The sequence below is a fragment of the Bombina bombina genome, chromosome 6, assembly GCF_027579735.1.
Source record: "Bombina bombina isolate aBomBom1 chromosome 6, aBomBom1.pri, whole genome shotgun sequence".
Taxonomy (NCBI): Eukaryota; Metazoa; Chordata; class Amphibia; order Anura; family Bombinatoridae; genus Bombina; species Bombina bombina.
In genome coordinates, this window is record NC_069504.1 from 697637180 (window position 1) to 697661475 (window position 24296).

Genomic DNA, 24296 nt, shown 5'->3' on the forward strand with positions numbered 1-24296 from the left:
TTTTATAATATTTTTAATTAAAAATTATAAAATATGATGAAAATAATGGTATCTTTAGAAAGTCCATTTAGTGGCGAGAAAAACGGTATATAATATGTGTGGGTACAGTAAATGAGTAAGAGGAAAATTACAGCTAAACACAAACGCCGCAGAAATGTAAAAATAGCCCTGGTCCTTAAGGGAAAGAAATTGAAAAATGGCCTTGGTCCTTAAGGGGTTAATGTACACTACTGTTACACCAGATATGAGTTGCACTGGTGTGACACTGTGCCCTGGCAGGCCCTGAAACGCACACTTGTGAAGGAAACTGACTGCTATTATTTCACAGTCAAAAAAGTGTTGTTTTTTTTAAATGTACACTACTGTTACACCAGATATGAGTGGTGGCACTGGGCAAGTGGGCACAGTATACGCTGTGAGCCTGACACACACGCTGGCAGGCAGGCAACTGCAATTAGATTACACAGAAAAAAAAAAAAAGCAGACTGATGTTCTAGCCCTAAAAAGGGCTTTTTGGGGTGCTGTCCTTACAGCAGAGATCAGATGAGTCCTTCAGGACTGTAGTGGACACTGAATACACTAGCCTAGCTATCGATTTCCCTATTAAATCAGCAGCAGCTACACTGTCCCTCCTCTCACTAAGAATGCAGCTTCCGAATGAATCTAAAATGGATGCTGTCCAGGAGGTGGGAGAGTCTGGGAGGGAGGGTCTGCTGCTGATTGGCTGGAATGTGTCTGCTGTGAGGTACAGGGTCAAAGTTTACTCAATGATGACGAATAGGGGGTGGACCGAACATCGCATATGTTCGCCCACCACGGCGAACGCGAACAAGCTATGTTCGCCGGGAGCTATTCGCTGGCGAACTATTCGCGACATCACTATTAGACATGTATATGTATGTATAAATACAATATAGCCCTTTGCAGCCAAACACCATGTCTTATACAATAACCCTTTGAGCCCTTATAACTTTTTATTTTTTTTATTTTTATATCACTCAATTTTTTCACATAGTGTTTATATGAGTGTAACTGTAATTTACAATCTATTTATGTTGTGTTTAGTGCAACTTTTTTTTTATGCACTACCCTTTACGTGAGCTTTTCAGTCGCGCTAACATGACGAGCTTAACATGCAATTTCACTGTCACGATCGGGTTCACTTTCAGCTTGTAATACGAGCGCTGTTTCAGTTGCACGCAAAAAGCCAATATTGCTTGTGTGCGCACAGTTAGGGCGCCACTGGTAATCTAGCCCTAACAGTGGTAGAGAAGTAGTATAGATTAGGCATATGGGGACCCATTAAATATGTGGGACAGATGTGTGGCCCCTGTACTATAGATTGGACAGCTGTGTTTAAAACATTGCACTGGTTTGAACTGGTTTCAGCTATGATACCAGCAAAACATTTGTTGTTATGTAGTTAGCATGCTGTCAGTTTAATATTTTCACAAAATATAAAAGGTCCTCGTCACTGAAAATATATTTATGGAACAATTACTTCTGCATTACAAATCTTATTAGAGCAGGAATTTGGGAAATGCAAGGGATGCTGGGAATTAATGACCTACTAAGGTAGCTACAGTTTCTACAAGTCTACAAGTGCCAGTCTGAAGTAGAAACATACTTTCAATAAATATTATAAGGGCTGTCTCATCTCAAATGTGTTATTGAATTTCTAAATGAATTGTTGTAAGCAAAATATCTTATACACAAAGGTGAAAGTGTATCAGACATGAAGGACACTCAGATTATTTGTGTGAGAAAATCTCTTTTGTTCTATAATAAAATGAGGTGTTACTAGTAAAAATTGATTAGAAGCAAAGCGTAGTAGAGATAAAATATTTATATCATCTGAACTTAATATGTGCATATTTTAATGTGTCACTTGCAAATTTATATTTTAACCATCCGACTGTCTATATAAGGTGATTGCTGACAGCAGAGCTGGATTAACTACCATGTAAACCAGGAAACTGCATATAGGCTAATTACTATAAAGATAACACACCTAGAAAAAAAGTCAAATTGCCTGAATAGTCAGCTTATGAAACCCTAGCCCACAGATTTATTTTCTACACATGGGAGTGGTGACATCACAAGCATCACTGTATTGTTCTGGCAATGTTGGGCCACTAGACCACCAGGGATGCGGGTTTAAGTGTAGGGGAGGGCTGCGATGAGTTCTTAAAGTTGTTTAAAAAGATTTGCTCTGTCTGAATCATAAGAGAAACAAATTTGGGAGTCCATGTCCCTTTACATGCTGGTTACAGAAAACCTGTATAAAGAACATTAAGAAGAAATCAAGCACCCAGTCAGGTCAAAGAGATAATACATTGTTAATTTTTTTTATATATATCAAAATATTGGTCTCTCTGTGTATACAGTGAGAGAAAAGCTAGGGAGGATTTTGTGTAAAAAGTAGAGATAAGCTAATTAGGTCTGATCTCTCTGCAAGCTTAGCTAATTTGATTAGCTTGGGGTTTCAATTAGCAGAGACAGCTATTTCATATACACAATATACCTAAAAGAGCATTTTCCTATAGGTTTTAAACTCTGCAGCTGGTATAACCAGTCTTTGAAGACAAATCATGTGGACACTAATTTTGCAGTAGACTGTGCCTTTGGGCAATATTTACCTTCCCTGCAGGCAGACAGGTTCGCAAGTAGTGAACCTGTCTGCCTTCAATTGCTACTTGTGATGTTGCATTGCACGACATTGCACAAGAGATATTGCACACAAGTGAGTGTATGTGTGATTAATATTGCTACATCTGAGGTGGTGGAGAGGAGAATTAATCAGTTTTTGCTTTTTAAATATTTGGCAGCAGGCTTGCTTAAGCGACCACATAGCTTAAAAAGTTGTGAATGTAGCTTAATAAATCTAGTTCATGTAAAAATGATGACTCTGTGAGATGCTTGTAATAGATAACTGTTTTCAGCTGAAATGCCATCCCTATCTCCCTTGGCAGTGTATGTGCATGCAAACTGCAGTCTCTACCCCGCAAGGCATTGCTGATGTCAGTATATGGCCGGGTTATAACACAATATATTTAACAATCTTTCTTTGAAATAAACCCACAATCAAATATGCATATACTAAGACAATAAAATTAATATAAATTCCTGAATTCTTTTTATTAGTTAATATCTATAAACACATTGAAATATATTTGTAGGAACAAGAATATGAATCAATACTATACACTAAAACTATTAAAATATGCTATACAAATCTCATAAAAGTTGCTTTATTCACAATAGCCTCCCAAATCAGAATTGCATTTAAAGTATCACAGTGAGACTAAGATATTAGCTACTAACATTAAGACTGGTACAATCAACAGTGCTAAGTTAAACAATAGGACAAAATACACTCTTATTAAAACATCAGAAATTGTATATATTATATGTGCAAACAACCAACTCCTATGTCTAAGCGGAAATAAATTCTTAATTACCTACAGTTAAGACAAATTATAATATATATATATATATATATATATATATATATATATATATATATATATATATATATATATATATATATATATATATATATATATGTTTTGCAAAGATAAACAACTTAAAATTTAGGATTAGTTTAAAATATACAGGCTATGAATACAAGCTAAAATACAAACTGCTCTCTTTAATCTATCACTTACAATTTGACTATGGTTTTACCAATTACCTTTGTATACTTCACCCAGATAAAACAAATCGATATCCAATAATTCTCAACAGGTTCAATCTCACCTCAAAATACCAAAAATTGGAGTATTGCCGCATATGGAGAATAAAAGTAGCTGTTTGCTTATAATAACTGCAGCAGTTATTCGTCCAGAGTTTTAGCAAAACAGTTTACCAGCCAAAGTTAGCAAGAGTTAGCCAGCAGCCTCCTTTCGATCTCTATGCTTGGGGTTAAATCATCTGATCTCACCCCTCCCCTTTTTTGATCAGTACCATCATTGGTGAGATTGGAAATGCCCAACGGAAGCTTGTCTCGGATTGGCCCTTTGAAACTGAACATGGATTGTTTCATCTGGGAAGTATCTTTTAACAGTAAAGTTTTTATGGCTGTAATACCGGATTTTGGCCATCGGGGGCAGCAGACAAACAGATTCATTTAACCATTTCTAACATTTTTAACAATTTAATACATTTTTATAAAGTGATCATTTATCAGACCATAACTTTTTGCATCAATCACGTACAACCTAAATTCCAGACAGGGTAGCATCATGTCAATTTCTTGATTATTTTAATATGAAACATCAAATTCTTTTTAATATCATATTACATCAAAATAATTTATACTGCTAACTATTCCAAAATTAATAGCATTTAAAATCCTGATATATATTCATATAAAAACCACAGCATATTTCATATTCAGTACTGCACTGCATCCCAACATGAATAATATATTTCATATTTTTAATAAATCCTGAATGCATGAATCTTGTCTATGCAGATCTGAAATAAAAATGATAGTGTTATTAATCATTGCTTTTTAGATCCACAAATATCATATTGATATTAAACCCAGCATTTATACATTCATTTTACATATATTCATTCAGATATCCCATTACATCAGTTGTTCCTATAATTTTCATTAGATTTCTGGAAAACAGAGAGAATAAAAAATTTTTTTTATCTTTAAGTCCACGGTTCAGTGTTTGTATACTTGACACAGCAGGCACTAATTTGCATTGAACTGTGAATGGTTTCTTTTCCACAAAATATGCCACCTACGCCAGACAACTAGGCTACGTTGTAATATTGTTTTTACTGGTCACATTTTTATTGTTTCCATACACAGCAGGGCTGTGAGCTTCAAAAGCTATGTTAATCAGGAAAAAGTGTCTCCTATTTGATGTCATATACTGAGCATATAGCTAATATTATCTTTTGAGACAATTTGTCCTTCTTTGAAATGACTCAATAGTCCTATCCTATCTCAACAGTTTAAACTTTTGTCATTTTCTTTGAAATGACTGTTTAAATAGACCAAATGTCTCCTCTAAGATTACTTTGAAAACATTTCTTTGTTCTGCAAGTAATTTATTTGATGAGTGAGAGAGGGGGCTGGTTTACATACATTTCCCCTTTTGGGTCTCATAAACAAAATGAATTATTTGGTGTACACAGACATATTATTATTTATAAGTATACATGTGTATATTATTTTATGATATTCTTATACTCTGACACTGATGCTACGGCAGATCCTTGCAGCGGCCATTTGATTTCTGTATACTTGCTGTATAGACTGTATAGATTTCTCCATACTTGCTCTGGTCTGGGTTCCAAAATGTGAGACTATACAGGCTCTGTCACCAACACGCTGGATGCCCTGCTCTTGCCACTTTTAGACAATGTGCTCGTTTTTTTCCCAGCTCTTTATGAAGAGACACAGGCAGCTGTGCAAGGTACACAATCAGTGGTGCATGCTTCTGAGCTCATTAGCAGTGACTTCCTGGAAATAAAGCCAATGCTACTTATCTTTTACCTCCAAGTCAGTAATGTTGCACACTTGGAGACTGTGTTATCTATTTCAATTTGTGGCTGTTCTGTGGTATTTGTGAAGTGCACCAGTCTCAGCTCCCTGGAAGTGGGCAAGGACTTCAGGGCTAATATTGAAATAAAGGAGCTATGCAGAATTGATCCAGAGGTATTAGTCCCTTAGCTGTCCGCTGACTTTCTGCATCGCTTGGTACCCAACAGGCAATATGGATCTGCGGTAGCGGAGGACTCCCTCATGGTAGTTGAGAAGGGATTGGCTCTTGAGTAACTTGCTGTTTCAAAGTATAACTGGATGTTCTGGCAGCCTGGGCCTTTAACAACTATAAATACAGATGATAAGCAAGTACAGGGTAAATTATGATGGAGCAGACATATCTTTCCATTAATTGGTGCCTATTTATCAATGGTCTTGTGGACCTGATCCGACAGTGCGGATCAGGTCCGCAAGACCTCGCTGAATGCGGAGAGCAATACGCTCTCCGTATTCAGCATTGCACCAGCATTGCAATGGGCCGCCAGCAGGGAGGTGTCAATCAACCCAATCGTACTCGATTGGGTTGATTTCCCGGCGATTCCTGTCCGCCTCATCAGAGCAGACGGACAGGGTTATGGAGCAGCGGTCTTTAGACCGCTGCTTCATAACTGCTGTTTCTGGCGAGTCTGAAGACTCACCAGAAACAGGGGCCCACAAGCTCCGTTCGGAGCTTTATAAATGGGCTCCATTGTGTGTGAAACAGGTGGTCCAGAGTGGGATGATATAGAAAGCACAATACCTACTCTGCATAGCATTGACTTTCTTGTAGCTTTTGCACTGCACCATGGCATTGCCACCACCTGGCAAATGTGCTTGAACTGGTAATATTTCCATATGATCATGATAGGGTGGGAGTGGGGAAAAAATATTCTTATGAATGAGGCAGAAACACAGCTATCACCATTCAGTTGGTTATCCAGTTTTAGACCACTGATCTCTGTTATTGTTTATCATCTTTTATATTGATCTTGGTTGCAGGAATGCAAGTAACTCCTGATCGCTATTGAAATTTCACTGACCTGACTGTAGCTACATCCTATTATCCCATGATTAATGCCACATTTTTCTATTTAAGCTGCAAGATATAACTTTTAAGGCAGATTTGGTTAAACAGTAAGCAATAGCACAATTAGCTCCCACTTTGTTTGAAATGTAGCTTACATAGCCCCTAACATCTCCTACCTACCTAAGTTTTAGTGCTTCTTTTTAAAAAATAAAATACAAATTATTTTATTTAAATTTTTTTGCAGTGTAGGATCCCCTCTTACCCTGCCACACCCTGATCCCTCCCAAACAGCTCTCAACCCCCCCCCCCCTTCCATGGCCTCCACAATCTTAGGTACTGGCAGCTCTTCCAGTATCTAGTTTATATCTATTTCAAAAAATAATTTATGGATATCTTTATTCTGTAGTGAAGCCTCCCCACCCTCTCTTACACCACCCTTTCCATAGTGTATCATCCCATCCCTCCCTCTCCCTTCAAAAGAAATTCTGCAGTGTATGACCCCTCCCAATTCCTCCCCCCTCCACTGCTCTGCTGCCCACCCACCTCCCGCCTTCCCTCCCCCACCTCCCAACGGCATTAATGGAGATCATTACAGACCATGTCACTCTCTGTAACAATCTGGCAATTTGCCTTTATATGGTAGGTAACAGAGCACCAATCATGCTCCATTTCCACATGCAGGCAGATGCTGGAAGCCCACAAGCAGCAGTGACAACACAGACTGCTTGGGCTTCCAGATCTATGTTATGCGGTACATTGGGCTATGTACCGCATGCCGTAGAGCTACTTCTAAATGGTGCAAGGGGTTAAAGGTACAAAATAAAACTTTATTCAGCACTGGAACAAAATGTGTATTATAATAATAATAATACTTCTGTGATACTATATGTAAATGAGCGCCTGTATCTGTTTGAAAATAATACTTATTTAAAGGTACAGCAACTTTTGTGATTTAGATACAGCATACAATTTTAAATAACTTTTCAATTTACTTCTATTATCTAATTTGCTTAGTTTTGTAGGTATCCTTTGTTAAAAAGCATACCTAGGTATGGTCCGGAGCAACAATGTACTATTGGGAACTAGCTTCTGATTGGTGGTTGACTCTTGTCATTTGCTCGACAATAGTTTTCAGCTAGATACTAGTAATACATTGCTGTTCCTTCAATAAAGGATATCAATACAATGAAGCAAATTTGATAATAGAAAACAATTGGAAAATGGTTTAAAATGCTGTATCTGAATCATGAAATAAAATTTTGGGTTTTATGTCCCTTTAAACTGTATATAAAAAGCTTTAATCCAAGACCATCCCTGCAGTTTTTTTATATAGCAACTTCCCATTGTGGAATTTGTGCCTAAGTAAAATTTATTCAGCTACTGAAAAACAGGCAAATTACTTAGGAAAAACTGCAGAAAGGACAAAGAACTGCACAAGCGAAACGTGTGAATATTATGAGCATCATTTAAATTTGAGTAGAACATGATGTATTGACCTTTGTCTTGTCAAGACATAATGTATTATTTTCAGTATTACTTTGTCCCCAAGTAATCCTCATGAATGTATTTTTCTCTGAGCACACAAGCTTTCTCTTTGATAAGGTCAGATAATGTCAGAGTTGAATAGCTGTAAATGGGGCAATTGTTCGGAATTTGCATCTTAATTTTTTGCATTGTAACTTAGTTCAAGGTACCTAGAATTTTAGTCCTACACAAAAAAAAGTTTCGATTTACTTCATAAGAGCTACTTTGATCCAAAACAAAAACTCTTTGACTGGAGCCAATAAGAATACGCCTTTGCTTCGCCTATCACAATGCTAAAACATTCCCATTGACTGTTGTTTAAGGTCATCAACCCCAAAAATTCCAAAATGACTTAAAGGGATATGAAACCTAAAAATTTTCTTTTGTAATTCAGATAGGGCATACAGTTTCCAATTTACTTCTATTATCAAATTTGCTTGATTCCCATAATATTCTGTGTTAAAGAGATACTGAGGTAGACATCTGGCGCACTACATGGCAGGAAATAGTGCTGAGATCTAGTGTACAAAAGATGAACAAAAGAAAATGTAATAGAAGTAAATTAGATGTTTAAAATGACATGCCCTATCTGAATCATAAAAGAAAACAATGAGTTTCTTGTCTCTTTAAACAACCCTCTCACTAATTTCTTATACACAGTAAAAACTTCTGTTCTTTAGTTTTTTAATAAACATTATCATTTTTTGGGCTCATTATGAGCTAGATTATGAGTGGAGTGCTAATTATCTCTCCTGCTTGGTCTCCAATGCACATATATATTTCTATACATGAATACATATGCATCTACATATTTACTGTATTTCCTGTTTGTATCTTGAGACTGAAAAATAAATATGGATCTTTTAATCCCAAATCAATAAATATTTTAGTTGCCTCATGTCATTGCAACAACCCTACACATAGGGACTAAATACAACTCCCTATAGCAAAGTTCATAATTTTGTCATGTGCTCAGGAAAAAGAGTGCATGCTCTACCTGGTAAATAGATAATGTTGTGCCACTTAGCCCCACTATTAGGCACTGTGGCATGTTATGTTGCTTACCTAGCCGCTCACAAATGTATCCTACTAAAATATTATAAAATGTATTATTTCAGATATAATAAAGAAAAAAAAACTACTTTAATGCCTCTTTAAATCTTTAATGTCTCTTTAATGAAAGGGGCTCTACATGTGTATAATTGGCAGTAAGGAGTTAATAACTAACTGCATACTTGTAAACAATATAAATGATTCATTTATTCTAGCAATGGTGAGGAGGGAGAAAATAAGACACTTTGTTTCAGTAATATTTTTTAACCTTGTGCCCTTTATGTACTGAATTCTTTCTTTCTCTAAAATGTATTTTCCTCCATTATTTTACAATGAATGGGTCATTAAGAAGCTTTTGTTTTATTTTCCAGATGAGAGCAAATTAATCAAAACGACCGGAGAAAACTCCAAATATGAAGAAAACTTGCCAACTTTGAAAAAATATTTCACAGTGGGCATCAATTTACATATCTGGCAATGTCATGAAATGAAATCTATTAGATACAAATTGGTTCCTCCCACTTTTCTTTTAATTGAAGTTTTATGTGTAAATAACGCATTCTTCTATGGCCCAAGCCTATTTGAAATAAAGATATCTTTATAAATAAACAAAACCTTGTGTTAAAAATTGTTTTTAAATATGTCTTCATGTTTACTCTTAAAGGGATATAAACCCCCCAAAATTTTTCACGATTCCAATTCAGCATACAATTTTAAACAATGTTCCATTTTACTTCTATTATCAAATGTTCTTCATTCTCTTGATATCTTTTGTTGAAAAGTTTACCTAGTTAGGCTCAGGTGCTGAGAGCTAACAGCAGGGACGTGCAGTCAGGGGAGGCAGAGCCTCACCTGTCAAAAAAATAAAAAAATAAATGAATATGAACGTATATATAATACTGAGTATTATTAGAACATCATGTAATTTATCTGTCTTCTGAAATGAATCATCAACACTGAAACATGTTGTAGCTTAATAATTATAATTTAATTATTTTTCAGCCATATTAATGACATGATATACTAATAATGCTCAGTGAGATTGAACTTTTAGTATTATTTAATTTATTTATTAGGGTTTCTTGACCATAAACTATTATTTGTGTAATATAGCTGCTGATATGAAATCTCAGCATTGGAATATCTCTGTATATAAATACAGCCAGCCCCCTTATTTTTACTTATCGACAAAGGTTTTCCAATCTTAACATTTAGGACTAGATTACAAGTGGAGCACTAAATTATTGCGCTCCCGCAAACGGGCAACTTTGCCCGTTTGCGGGAGCGCAATAATTAACCAGCCTTTACAGGTGGCTGGTAATTGCTACTGCGAGCTTGTGGTAGTAATAAGCGCTCCGAAAATTAACCAGAGATTAGATTGGCAGATAAAGGGCATTGTAGTTTTTAATTTTAAAAAAAAATTAAGCATTATTTTTTAATTAAAAACAACTGCACTACGCATTTTTTGGGGTCTTAAGTTGGTGGGAGCGGAGTGTTAGAAAACAAACAGCACTGAAAAGTGACTTTACATTGTGGTCTATGGGAACTGTGTTTTCCCATAGACTGCAATGTAAATAAATATGTATATGATTATATTCATATATATTTATGTGTTTATATGTATATATACACATATTAACACATATATACGTATGTATATAATCATATACAGTACATTTAAAAATGCTGCCCATCGCTGCACTACTTACCCCCTTCGCTGCGCCTATGGAAGCGCAATCTCGTCAGTGCTATGCTTCCAAACAATGCAAACGCGAGCTCACATTGCGCTTTACTTTTAATACCAGCACAAATTATCGTGCGCTGGTATTACAAAGTAGAGCGCTAATATCGCTTGCTCACAATAGATATTTAGCGCTCCACTTGTAATCTGGCCCTTATTCTGAAAGGTGCAGTATTTTTGCTTGTTTTTGCTTTAAATTCTTTCAAAATCTTGCAAATGGCCTGAGTTTGATGCAATCTACACAGTGATTGCTTAGATCCTACAAAACATATACAGTATTATTTTATACTTAACTAAAGAGATGCTAAAATGTAAGGTATTTCTTTTTCGCCCATGTTAATGACAAAGGGCTAGATTACAAGTGGAGCGCTAAATATCGCTTATATGAAAGCGATATTAGTGCTCCACTTTGTAATATTAGCGCACGTTAATGTACACTGGTATTACAAGTTAGCTTCAACGAGAATGCAAGCTTGCGTTCACATTGCTAGGAAGCATTGCTCTCACGAGAGTGCAATTCCATAGGCTCCTATGGGAGCCTCGCTCTGATACCGTCACAGACGACATCAGAACTTCAGCGCCAGCGAAGTGTTTAAGTTGCGCAGCAATGGCAGCAATTAAATATATATGTAAATGCTGATATACATATATTTATGTGTTAATATGTGTATATACATATTAGCACATAAACATATATTTGTATATAAGCATAAACAGGTACATATATTTGACCGCAATGTAAAGGCACTTTTCAGTGCCATTTTTTTCTAACACCCCACTCCCACCAACTTTTACCCCCTAGTACAGTAATTTTATTAAAAAATAAAGCTGCTGCCATCTTTATTTTTGTAATAAACTACACTAGACAGTATTTTGGGGGCATTTGGGGCACATTTATAAAATTACCAGAGATCGAGTTTCTGGTTAAATTTATAAGTGCTAATTGCTACCATGTTCCTTTGAAATCTGCTCGATAGCTCAGGTCTGGTTAAACTGATTAATTTTAGCTTGCTTGGCTTCGCTGCAACACAAGCGGACAGCTCCACCTACTGGCTATTTTAATCAATGCACTGCTTCTCAATGCTTTTCAATAGCAGTCACATGACTGGAAAAAAGGTTGTTATTCTGAAACGGTGCAAAATGAACAGTTGTAAACCGAGGGCCACCTGTATTTGGGTCCCATGTATCAAAACTTGTGAAGCTGTCCACACGCCTTCGCCACATACGGGCAGCGGATCTGTTTGTCCGCTGGCCCATATGCAGCATTACACACTCAGCATTACCCTTTCAGCACAGTCACCCATCCATAGTTAATAGATCTATAGAACTATTCATAGTTTAAAAGGCTACGAATAGCGTAAAAATGAAACAACACTTTTTTGCATAGCAATTCATTGTCCTATTTGGTAAGCTTACATCTTGACCCGCAGCAGGTATAAATTTGCTGTGCTTGAATATTAAATATCTCAGCACTCTGATACTAGCCAGTTCCTCCCCAGCCACTGGCCTCACCATACATCACTGCAGCTGATTGGTGGCTGCACAAATATACATATTTTCATTGGCTTACCTATGTGTTCAAGCTAGCTCCCAGTAGTGCATTGTGATTCTTCAATAACGGATACCAAAAGAATGAAGCAAAATTGAGAAAATAAGTAAATTTGAAAGAAAAAAATGGGTTTGATATCCCTTTAATACTTTAAATATATACAGTATATTAAAAAATTAGCAAAGTCTCGTTCTGTAAACAGATGTTGTCTTTAAGGATGTGATGTATGATGCGCCATATGATGATGTCATTGATAATGTCTTGTATGCTGTTATCAACAAAGTTGGGGTTGCATTTAAAGGGAGATAAAACCCCAAGTTTGTCTTTTATGATTCAAATAGAACATACAGTTTTTATTAATCTTCTATTTAACTTCAGGTGTCAAAGTTATTTTATTCTCGTGCTATCATTTGTTGAAAGACAATGACAGGAGGACATTGCTGCTTCTGAGAACAAAAAAATGTATTAAAATAAATAAATTGGAAAGTTATAAAATGACATGCTCTATCTGAATCCTCAATGTCTACACTTTACTGTCCCTTTAAATTTGCAACTTCCTTTGTAACGATTCTTCATGTTGCTGAGTGGGAGTGTTAGGAGGGTGAGAGGTGCAGTGGAGGAGGGGGAAGGGAGGGGTGGGGCTCAACACTACATAAATGTATTTTGAAATTAGGGATGCGGTCTTACGCTACAGAAGAATAAATATATATATATATATATATATATATATATGGGCAGTCTAGTCAAAATTAAACTTTCATCATTCAGATAGGGCATGCAGTTTCCAACAACTTTCCAGTTTACTTTTATCATCAAATTTGCTTTCTTCTCTTGGTATTCTTAGTTGAAAGCTAAACCTAGGTAGGTTTGTATGCTAATTTGTAAGCCCTTGAAGGCCGCCTCTAATCTCAGTGCATTTTGACAGTTTTTCACAGCCAGACAGTGTTAGTTCATGTGTGCCATATAGATAACATTGTTCTCATGCCTGTGTAGTTACCTAGGAGTTAGCACTAATTGGCTAATTTGGCTAAAATACAAGTCTGTCAAAAGAACTAAAATAAGGGAGCAGTCTGCATAGGCTTAGATACAAGGTAATCACAGAGGTAAAAAGTATATTAATATAATAATATATTGGTTATGAAAAAACTGGGGAATGGGTAATAAAGGGATTATCTATCTTTTTAAACAATAAAAATTCTGGAGTAGACTGTCCCTTTAAATATAAAATAATAATAAAAATAATAATAATAATAATTTACTACTGGCAGACTAGCTGCCAGTAACAAACATGGTGGTTAGCAGTTGGAGGAGGGGAGAGTTAAAGAGTTGTTTTGGGGGGATTAAAGAGGAGGGAGAGTGAGGAGGGGTCCCTACACTACAGAAATTCTAAAAAACTAATATTAAAATAAAAACTGTTTGGGAAAGGTCATCCCTACATTACAGTAAATATAAACCTTACAAGCTAACTGATTAACCTCTTCGCTGCTAGTAATTTTAGAAGTGTGGCGTGCAGCTGCAATTAGCGGCCTTCTAATAGCCTAAACCAATGGCAAAGCCATGCATGTCTGCTATTTCTGAACAGAGGGGTAACAGAAAGACTTTTACAACCATTTGTCTTATGACTGCAATAGTTGTGTCTAATTAATTTAAGTGAAAAACCCAAGGTTTGCGAAAAAGTTAACTATTTTTTTTTTTATATGATTATATTTGGCGGCCAAATAGTGGCATGAAATATAGCATAATGGGCCTAGATCAATACATTGGGTAAGATTTAACAAGCAGCGTATGCCGCTTTACACGCCCGAAGTTTCAGTCTCAGCGGTAGTAAGACCTTTTAGGTGGTGGACTGAAATCATGATTGACACCCCTGCTACTGGTCGATTGTAAATGCTTGTGCAATGTTAAATGAAGACAGGGTATGCTGTCGGCATATAGCAATGTTGGGCGAACATGATTCGCTACAGCGAATCATGTCCGCCCGGCACTTGTTAAATCTACCCCCTTGGGTTGTCTACTTTAAATAGCTATATCATTTTTATAGGTAAGTAAAAAAAAACAATTGGCTAGATTACGAGTTTTGTGTTACGGCTTTTAACGCTAAAAAATTGGCCATTACGCTGGAATGGCCAGGAACGCATATTAAGAGTTGTGTCGGTATAGCTATACTGCAAGCATTTTAGCCTTAACGCAACGTCCATTCCGCACTTAAAAAATTATGTTTTTGAGTGGGATTTTCATAGCGCCGGTACTACAGGTTGTGTGTACAGGCTAAAAAGCTTGCGTTACAGCCTATACCGACACGATCCATACCGCCATCTGAGACCAGTAGTTATGGATTTTGTGTAACAAAAAAATTTCACAAAACTCATAATTAAAATGTTACAAAGTACCCTAACACCCATAAACTACCTATTAACCTCTAAACCGCCACCCTCCCACATCGCAAACACTATATTAAACCTATTAACCCCTAATCTGCTGCCCACCCACATTGCGACTATTAAATAAAGTTACTAACCCCTAATCTGCCGCCAACCCACATCCCCAACACTATTTAAATATATTAACCCCTAAACCGCCGCTCCCCGACATCGCTGACACTAATAAAAGTTATTAACCCCTAATCCGCTGTTCCCCGACATCGCAGACATCTAAATAAACCTATTGACCCCCTAAACCGCCGCCCCCCACATCGCCAACACTATAATAAAGTATTAACCCCTAAACCTCCAGCCCCCCACATCGTACTTACTAAACTAAACCTATTAACCCCTAGACCACCGCCCCCCACATCGCAAAACACTAAATTAAACTATTGACCCCTAAACCTAACACCCCCCCAACTTTAAATTCAAATTACAATTTAACTATATTTAATTAAAATAAAAACTTACCTGTGAAATCAAAATAAACCTAACATTAAACTATAAATTAACCTAACATAACTATTCTAATAACATAAAAAAATACTACCAATTAATAACCTAAATTACAAATTTTAAAAAACCTAACATTATGAAAAAAATTAAAAAATCTAAAATTACAAAAACTAATAAACACTAAATTATGAAAAATAAAAAACACTAAGCTTAGAAAAAAAATAAACGAAAGATCAAAAATAAAAACAATTACATAATAGGATTTCAGAAGCTCCCATCCTATTGACTGATTTGAAATTGAAGAATCAGAGCAGCCAATAGGAATGCAAGGTACACCATTTTGAAATGGCTACCTTGCATTCAACTTCAGTGTATGGCGGTGACCGTAGGAAAAGGATGTTCCACGCAGGATGTCTTCGCCGTCAAGGATAGCTCTGCTCCGCGCCGTGGGGATGAAGCAAGAAGACGTCCCTGATGTGGATGAAGGTGTTGCCGCCTGGATGAAGTCTTTTCGCCACGTGGATGAAGATGGATGTACGAACTTCAGGAACCATGAGTAGATTTTATGGGGTTAGTGTTAGATTTTTTTAAAAAAATTTGTGTGTTTTTTTTTTAGATTAGGGATGGGCAAATTGTAAAAGAGCTGATTGCCCTTTTAAGGACAGTGTAAAGGAGCTGAATGCCCTTTTAAGGGCAATGCCCATACAAATGGCCCTTTAGGGGCAATGGGTAGTTTAGGATTTTTTATAGTTATTTTTTTTTATTTTGGTGGGTTGGTTGGGTGGTGGGTTTTACTGTTGGGGGGACTTTTTTTTTAAAGGTAAAACAGCTGTTTTACTTAGGGAAATGCCCTACAAAAGAGATATTTCATTCCGCAGTCCAGGTGTTAGTTTTTTTTTCTAACACTCTCTCCCCATTGATGTCTCTTGGGGAGGTGATTGTGAGCTAACTTCAGGACTGATACCTTGACTGCGTTAACTTCTCCCCATAGACTTCAATGAAGCACGCTTTTGAAAAAAAAAGCACTTATCGCTCATGTGCTAACTCGACTGCACTAAAGCCGAATTTAAAAAATAAAAATAAATATAAATATATATATATATATATATATATAGTGCAAATGTAAATTAAAGCACTCACTAGTCTTCAGTCATAAATGTTCCACAAATGTAGAGGAAAAAGCAAAAATGGGTGTTTATACTGTCAACAGAGGAACAATAATATATATCGTTATCCGCAATTGTCTATGTAAGCCCAACCTACCAACCCAGGTAGGTGCTGTGCATAATTTGCACCAATTGACTTGTTGGAAATCCTCCGTTGTCAAAAACAGTCACAAGTTACTAAGGTCGCCCAGGGTTCCTCTCCCCCCGGAGACCAGTAGGTAGCGCAGGAAAACGGATCTTATAGTTACAGGCCAACAAACATCCAACATGTGGGACGGCACTTAATGCTTCCAATTGGCAAAGTAACACAGACTCCCCTTAAACAGATTGTAGGCACATACCTCATATGTTGTTGCTCCAGCGGTTTTCCTGTTGTCACACCGGACTGCAACGATGTATGCCAAACTGCGGGGGGAAGGCTGTCATCAATCCCCGGTCCTGCAGGCTGTTTCCTGTAATCCGCCCGATCCACAGCTCACAGCCAAGAAATCAGTGCTCACTAGGGCCCAGAAGTGCACAATAACGAACAAGAGAACAGAAGCACCTGATACTGGCCGTTGATAATTAGAAGTGAATTTATTTCAAAGAACAGGGTATAACTTTACAAAGTACAGAGTAAACACAGGGCTCATGACCCTAGTAAAAACAATACAGAGGGGGTGAAAAATTATCGAGCTAGTGACAAAAAAGCGGCTAACGCGTTTCGGCGTGAGCCTTACTCATAGCCTCTTAAAACACAAATGAAATCTAGAAGATTAAAAGACCTAGCTCCTCATCTGATTGGTTGGCGGGACACACACCCTGCAACTTATTATCCAATCTAAGACTGCTAAACTAACTGTGTATACACATACACACACCCCCCCACCCTTTAAGAATGCACAATACTAGATAGAAACTAATCACTAATAGTAATGATAATAATTATTATTATTATACTAGTCTTCATCACTGAATAATCCAGACCAATATCAATGAACCGGAAAAGACTAGCCGGTTTATACAACGTACCAAGACGCTGGTCGGATAGTGCCAGAATCCAGCCCTGCCTTGCCGGAGATTCTCCGCTCCATTCACTGATGGAGTCCGAATCCAGGGCTCAAAGTGGGAGTGAACACACGATCTGATCAATTCTGATAGGGTAGCACCTCGGAGCTTAGCCAGTAATATCACTGAAACCCGCCTGCATGCCATACGTCAGCACGGTGAGTAAACAAAGTAAGCGCAATAGACACAATCACATAGCCCCACTCTGCAGGGTGAGTGACGGAAGGTCCTATCAGAGACAAGACTATGTAGGGGGGCGAGAAGAGAGAAAAATGAGTACAGAACTACGAATGCAACGGAATCAACCTAAACTTACAACCAAACAAAAGAAGTGTGATTATGGTCAATTACCCTTCAATCTGCAGTCCACAACAATCCTATTCAGAGTGGGCAAATCTGTGGACCAAGTGCGGTCAATATTACACAAATCACATACAGAGATGAAATTGCAAATAAATGAAGGGTAAGAACATAGAACAATACAACTATGCAGACATGGCATAGATACATAAGGGGAGCCAGCAATCTCAACCCGTAAAATGTAACACTATCCAAACATGTGTCATTCAAACTAAAAGCTGCCAATGTTGCAAAGCCTGTATATATACCATACGAACCACTCCGAGTTGGAATGGAGATAAAACAGAAGAGAAATTACAGAAAACAGTTGTAATCACTTAAAGGGAACACGCAAGAGAGAGAAGAAGTAATGGGATATATATCCCCCCCCCCCTCTCCCTCTGGCAGTCCAAATATAGGTACCAAACCTAGCATAATCAAAAAACCTAAATAAAAAGTACCCAATGTAAATACAGCACAACGGTGCCAATAATTATATTAAACCTGAACTTATTATAGACCAAAAATTTATTTAGATCAGAATTTTGTACCAAAGAATTAGACCAAAAATTAATTTATTTAGACCAAAAATTAATCAGGTCAAACTCCGAATTGAGGCCACTTGGAATCCTGGTCTTTAGTTTAAAGATCCAGAATGCCTCCTTTTCTCCAAGTTTATTTACCCTGTCTCCCTGGCCTTTTCTTAAGGGAACCTTATCAATAATGGTCCAGACAAAGGACCTTAGTGACTTATCATGAATCTCAACAAAGTGACTAACCAGGGGAGTCGTTTTGGAACCAATCCTGATGTCTGACATGTGTTCCTTAATACGAGTTCTGGCCTCTCGTGTTGAGAGTCCCACATACTGTAAGGAACATAAGCTGCAAGTGATGAGATATATGATGTAGGTTTGTCTACAATTCAGACAATATTTAATATTGAATCTCTCACCACTTGTCGTGGAAACAAACGTGTCCCCCACAGTAATCCTTTCACATGCCACACAGGTATGGTAATGGCATTTAAATACCCCCAAAGATGTCAACCAAGAGGACGTTTGATTGGGGGGTTCTCTCCTAATCTTGGTTGGGGCAACCATATTGCCTATAGTCTTATTTTTCCTATATGCAAATCTAATGCCCCTCTCCACTGTGTCAGTCAGCCCATCATCAGCCGACAAAAGGCTGAAATGTTTGTTCACTATCCGGCAGATTTCATCGTACTGCTTAGAGTAGTCAGTGATGAAAGACACATGTCAGACATCAGGATTGGTTCCAAAACGACTCCCCTGGTTAGTCACTTTGTTGAGATTCATGATAAGTCACTAAGGTCCTTTGTCTGGACCATTATTGATAAGGTTCCCTTAAGAAAAGGCCAGGGAGACAGGGTAAATAAACTTGGAGAAAAGGAGGCATTCTGGATCTTTAAACTAAAGACCAGGATTCCAAGTGGCCTCAATTCGGAGTTTGACCTGATTAATTTTTGGTCTAAATAAATTAATTTTTGGTCTAATTCTTTGGTACAAAATTCTGATCTAAATAAATTTTTGGTCTATAATAAGTTCAGGTTTAATATAATTATTGGCACCGTTGTGCTGTATTTACATTGGGTACTTTTTATTTAGGTTTTTTGATTATGCTAGGTTTGGTACCTATATTTGGACTGCCAGAGGGAGAGGGGGGGGGGATATATATCCCATTACTTCTTCTCTCTCTTGCGTGTTCCCTTTAAGTGATTACAACTGTTTTCTGTAATTTCTCTTCTGTTTTATCTCCATTCCAACTCGGAGTGGTTCGTATGGTATATATACAGGCTTTGCAACATTGGCAGCTTTTGGTTTGAATGACACATGTTTGGATAGTGTTACATTTTACGGGTTGAGATTGCTGGCTCCCCTTATGTATCTATGCCATGTCTGCATAGTTGTATTGTTCTATGTTCTTACCCTTCATTTATTTGCAATTTCATCTCTGTATGTGATTTGTGTAATATTAACCACACTTGGTCCACAGATTTGCCCACTCTGAATAGGATTGTTGTGGACTGCAGATTGAAGGGTAATTGACCATAATCACACTTCTTTTGTTTGGTTGTAAGTTTAGGTTGATTCCGTTGCATTCGTAGTTCTGTACTCATTTTTCTCTCTTCTCGCCCCCCTACATAGTCTTGTCTCTGATAGGACCTTCCGTCACTCACCCTGCAGAGTGGGGCTATGTGATTGTGTCTATTGCGCTTACTTTGTTTACTCACCGTGCTGACGTATGGCATGCAGACGGGTTTCAGTGATATTACTGGCTAAGCTCCGAGGTGCTACCCTATCAGAATTGATCAGATCGTGTGTTCACTCCCACTTTGAGCCCTGGATTCGGACTCCATCAGTGAATGGAGCGGAGAATCTCCGGCAAGGCAGGGCTGGATTCTGGCACTATCCGACCAGCGTCTTGGTACGTTGTATAAACCGGCTAGTCTTTTCCGGTTCATTGATATTGGTCTGGATTATTCAGTGATGAAGACTAGTATAATAATAATAATTATTATCATTACTATTAGTGATTAGTTTCTATCTAGTATTGTGCATTCTTAGGGGGTGGGGGGTGTGTGTGTATGTGTATACACAGTTAGTTTAGCAGTCTTAGATTGGATAATAAGTTGCAGGGTGTGTGTCCCGCCAACCAATCAGATGAGGAGCTAGGTCTTTTAATCTTCTAGATTTCATTTGTGTTTTAAGAGGCTATGAGTAAGGCTCACGCCGAAACGCGTTAGCCGCTTTTTTGTCACTAGCTCGATAATTTTTCACCCCCTCTGTATTGTTTTTACTAGGGTCATGAGCCCTGTGTTTACTCTGTACTTTGTAAAGTTATACCCTGTTCTTTGAAATAAATTCACTTCTAATTATCAACGGCCAGTATCAGGTGCTTCTGTTCTCTTGTTCGTTATTGTGCACTTCTTGGCCCTAGTGAGCACTGATTTCTTGGCTGTGAGCTGTGGATCGGGCAGATTACAGGAAACAGCCTGCAGGACCGGGGATTGATGACAGCCTTCCCCCCGCAGTTTGGCATACATCGTTGCAGTCCGGTGTGACAACAGGAAAACCGCTGGAGCAACAACATATGAGGTATGTGCCTACAATCTGTTTAAGGGGAGTCTGTGTTACTTTGCCAATTGGAAGCATTAAGTGCCGTCCCACATGTTGGATTTTGTTGGCCTGTAACTATAAGATCCGTTTTCCTGCGCTACCTACTGGTCTCCGGGGGGAGAGGAACCCTGGGCGACCTTAGTAACTTGTGACTGTTTTTGACAACGGAGGATTTCCAACAAGTCAATCGGTGCAAATTATGCACAGCACCTACCTGGGTTGGTAGGTTGGGCTTACATAGACAATTGCGGATAACGATATATTATTGTTCCTCTGTTGACAGTATAAACACCCATTTTTGCTTTTTCCTCTACATTTGTGGAACATTTACGCCTGAGTGTGGGGTCTGGCCTGACTCCGGGTGTTTATACTTTACCGCCCAGATCCACAGCTATCATGGACAATGAGGGTATAACCAATACAGAGGGAGCCCCCACCTTGTTTGCACTTAGATCCGTGGAAGAGAGGGATTTGAATGCTAAGGATTGCTATAAAATTTTCTCAACCAATAAGAGGAATTACAACCTAATAACACTCTTTGAGGAGTTGGAATTTTTGCTTCTGAAGGAAGACAAACTATTTTGGGATATCAATACCCTAAACAAATATCAGGAGCTGGGAATCATACCGAGGGGATTAAGATTAAACAAGTATCCGACCTTCCTAACGGATGATAAAACCTTTATAGAATTGTGGAACAGTAAACTATCGGAATGTTCCTTCCAACTGATGAAAATAATCTGTGATTATAAACAGAAGGAATTAGAGGACACAGCCAATAAAATTAAGGAGATACAAAAGGAGCTTAACACCAGAAGTGAGGATGTGAACTTTCTGAAGTTTTTTTTTTTTTTTTAAATATTTTATTGGTGAAGTACATCATTTCGTACATAAAAAGACATAACATTCATCGTTGTATCTGATCATATATGTAACATTGTGAAAACATCTTTTATGAAATTAAATATGCCAAGAAAACAAAAGGAAATAAAGATAATCGTTTATCTAAAGACAATTTTTCAACTTTCATACTCTGTCTTCTAGTACTTCATGTTTTATATCATTTCTAAGAAAAAGGAAAATCGAATAACCAAATGGGGATAAATCGAAACAAACAAACAAATAGACAAAAGGGGAGAAAAAAAAAAAAAAAAAAAAAAAAAAAGGAGAAAGGGAAAACAATTGGTATCTTAACCCCTGCCATTCCCCCGGGGCCCCCTCCCAGCCCCGCTGACCGTTCACACTTCATTTATTTTGATCTTCTATCCACTGCCGCGGGAGGATCTCCCCCGCGACCAGTGAAAGGAACGCTACAGAATTTGTCAGAGGGGTGATAAATTGTTTCTGAGATGCCAATGGCCACTTTTGAATTAACTTTAACCATTTCCCGAAATATCTCTTGAGATATTTCTCTGATATTAAATTTTTATCGTATAGTTCTATCCTCATTTGTAGTCTAATTGCACTTGCGAGTTCAGCTATACTCGGGGCACTTATTAACTTCCATTTCTTGAAGACTAACATACGGGCCGCTAGGATAACGGTATTAATCAACAGCTGATCCCCGTAACATGTCTGATCATGGCACAAAAAAAAAAATCTTTCTGGGGGTAAATTCGCAGCCATGCTGCAAATGTCTATTCAACCAAAAATTGGCTTTCCCCCAGAATTGTCTAATCTTGGGGCATGACCAGAGACAGTGCAACATATCTGCCTTATCAGCACAACATTTGAAACACCTATACCTTGGTTCGTCACGCACCCATTTATTCATCCTTTCTGGTGTTAAATAAAAATTATTTACTAATTTCATATGAGCTTCCCTCCAACCCGTCTTAGTTGTAGTTGCCTCACATAGACTTAGACTCTTCTTTATATCAGATTCTTGTATATTAGTGAAATATCTTTGGAAGGTCTCTTTAATTCGAGATAGATGTCTATCCCCCAGTTTAGAATATAGGGCCTCATACCAAAAAGTGATTGATCTAACACCAGCTTTATATAATTTGAGGCCAGGCTCTATCTCATGTAAGCTCCAATCTGGTATGCCTGAACCCATTAATGATGTTATGAAACTTCTGGCCTGAAGATAAGCAAAGAAATTATTTGAAGGAAGATTATATTTATCTGATATCACGCTATACAATTGAATTATATTACTGTCCAACCTAAGAAGCTGCGAGAAATATGTAATACCTTTAGTATGCCATTCTTTAAATACCCCATTATATATACCTGGAGAAAATGCGGGGGTCCCAATAATGGGTAGAAACCGGGATTTCTGGAAGTCTACTCCCATCATCTTGCAGTATTTCTGCCAAGCTAATACAATATTTGAGAATGTAATTAATTGTTTGATATTAGAGGGTAGTTTGGCGTATACATGGTGCAGAGCTGCTTTCAAGCTAAAGGGTGCAATTAAATCAGACTCCATGTCGAAATATGTGACATACTGTGCTTCCGTCAGCCAGTCCGCACCATATTTGGCCAACGTAACCCAATTATAGTATCTTAAATTTGGTAAGGCCATGCCACCAAATTTTTTAGGAATAGACAATTTCTCAATTGACAGGCGTGGTTTCTTATTGCCCCAGATAAATGATGTGCATGCTCGGTTATATAAAACTATATCCTTTTTATGAATAACCAGAGGTAAATTTTGTAACAGGAATAAGATCCGCGGGAACAAGATTGTTTTAATCAACATAATTTTTCCTGAAAGAGAAAGAAAAAGTATGTTCCACTTTTGGAATTCAACCTCTAGATTCGCAAACATTTTAGTGTAATTTAAGCCATACCATTCCCCTGGATCTCTGCCTATGAACACCCCGAGATAATTTATACTATCTACCTCCCTGAAAGGGTGACGCGTATAGCTATGTTTATTCTTGTTAATCCATAAGATCTCAGATTTCTGAGCATTGATCTTGTATCCAGTGAACTTACTAAAATGCATAATTATCTCCATACTTTTTGGAATATTTATACTGGAGTCTTTAATAAAAAGCATAATGTCATCAGCATATAACGTTATGACTATATTCTGCTTGCCCAACTGAATACCCTCCATTTCTTGCCTAAGAAGTACAGCTAATGGTTCGAGCGCGAGGTTAAAAAGTAAGGGGGATAATGGGCACCCCTGCCGGGTTCCTCTCTGCAGAGTTATATATGGCGATAATTCACCGTTAACTAGAAGTTGTGACCTAGGTTCCTTATATATTAGTTTAATTGTATCAACAAAGTTACCCTGGAATCCAAATTGGGCAAGAGAAGTAAGCATATGGTCCCA